This window comes from Cariama cristata, unplaced genomic scaffold, assembly GCF_000690535.1.
Source record: "Cariama cristata isolate BGI_N322 unplaced genomic scaffold, ASM69053v1 scaffold33877, whole genome shotgun sequence".
NCBI lineage: Eukaryota > Metazoa > Chordata > Aves > Cariamiformes > Cariamidae > Cariama > Cariama cristata.
The window spans coordinates 1-1,679 of NW_009626618.1; positions in this window are offsets into that span (position 1 = coordinate 1).

The following is a 1,679-nucleotide window of genomic DNA, read 5'->3' on the forward strand; positions in this document are numbered from 1 at the left end:
GCTCAGCCCGCCTTCAGCCGCGCCTTTGCTTGCGCGTAGCACCTGCCCGAGCGTACGAAGGATCCCTGCTCATCTGAAATGCTAGTAAACACACCGAACTGGGGCTTGTCTGCTTGGTTTTTACTTGTTTGGGTGGGTTAGCACACACCCCCTCCTCTATTTTCTTTTCCCAGCCAAGTCGGCACAGGACCGTTACTGCAGTTTCTTCCCATTAGGGGTAAGACCATAAAAACCCTTGTAGGTAATTTTTTTTTCCCCCCTCCTTGCTCTCTGGACACCTTTTTTATAAAAAAAGTTAAAAAAAACAAAGTAAAAAAAAAATGTAGTAGTGTCGAGGAAGGGGCAGGCTAAATTGGTCCCGGAATAAGTTGGGTTTTATTTAGTATAGAGAAAAGGTGAAGGGCATGTAGCAGCAGATGGGACTTCAAATGAAAGAGGGACGTTATAGAAATAGTACATCCATGCCCCCACCCACGGCCTGATCCGTGAGCGAGGTTTTCCAAGCGCTATGGGAGGAGTTATCAGAGTTTTATGAACGTCGATAGACGGTTTAATAAATACGGGGGGGAATGTTTATTCATGGGGAAACCGAAAGTAAAAGGAAACGGCTCTTAAGACACTAATTCGCGGGAGCGGTGGAGGTGCAGTCGCATTGGGCTGGGTGGTGGCATCGCCAGGTTTTTGTTAGAGATCCGTAACAAACCAAGAAACCCGAGTTCTTACATAGAGAATGAGAGGAAGCCCCAAACTAGGTGCGGATGTGGTGAGTTCACACTGTACCTATTTGGCAGTGGAAAACACTGGGAAACAGCTGTAGTTCTCCGAAAGAGTCAAATACTTTTGCCAATGCAGTGGAGCTCTTTTAGGGATTGAAAACTGAAGCTGTTCTAACTTGTCTGGCAGATAGACTTTGTCTATTAAGTAATACGGAGGTGCTCCTGTGCACCTTTTTTCTCTGCAGTAGGTAGAAATCGGCGTTAGGGAGAGGGAGCTACAACTAGTTTCACGAAGAAATGTAGCTGCAGTTAGGGATATTGTGGATACATAAAAACGTTTGAATCTTTCCAAGCCGGGAAATACGTGGGAAACGTCACTGCATTTTTCTGCAGTCAGGAACAAGATTTGGGCAAAAGCTAATTAACTTGAGTCTACATTCTTTCAATTTAGCTGAGAAATTGAAGACCCAGGCATCAGTTCAAATAGGTCAGTGACTAAAGTCTACACTGACAAACTTTGCTGCTGAGGAAAGTGGATGCTCTGCTTGCAACTAGTTGTCTTTTACCTAAAATGTAGGTGCCCTCAAGTTGACAGGCCACTTGCAGGAAATGTTTTAAGGTCGCTTGTCTGCTCCTACAGGAAAAGTGAACGATGCTGGGATGTAGAGAGAGCACTTCCAGACTCTCTGATGTATAATATCTACTTCCCACCCTGCGTGTTGCATTCCAGGAATGAGTGTGACAGGCAAGAAGAAAATTGGTAGAGGAGGAAATAAAGCACTTGCTGCATTTAGCAATAACCCATCTCTTAACATTCGGGGTCTGTAAATTATTCTTGTCCTCGGATCATGGCTATAAAGCTATCGGGGCCAAGCTGAAACGAGGGTTACAATGACAGCTTCAAACTTGGGCATCGCCCCTGTCCCCCCGGCCCGGGTCTCTTTCGGCCGCTGCCGGTGCCCG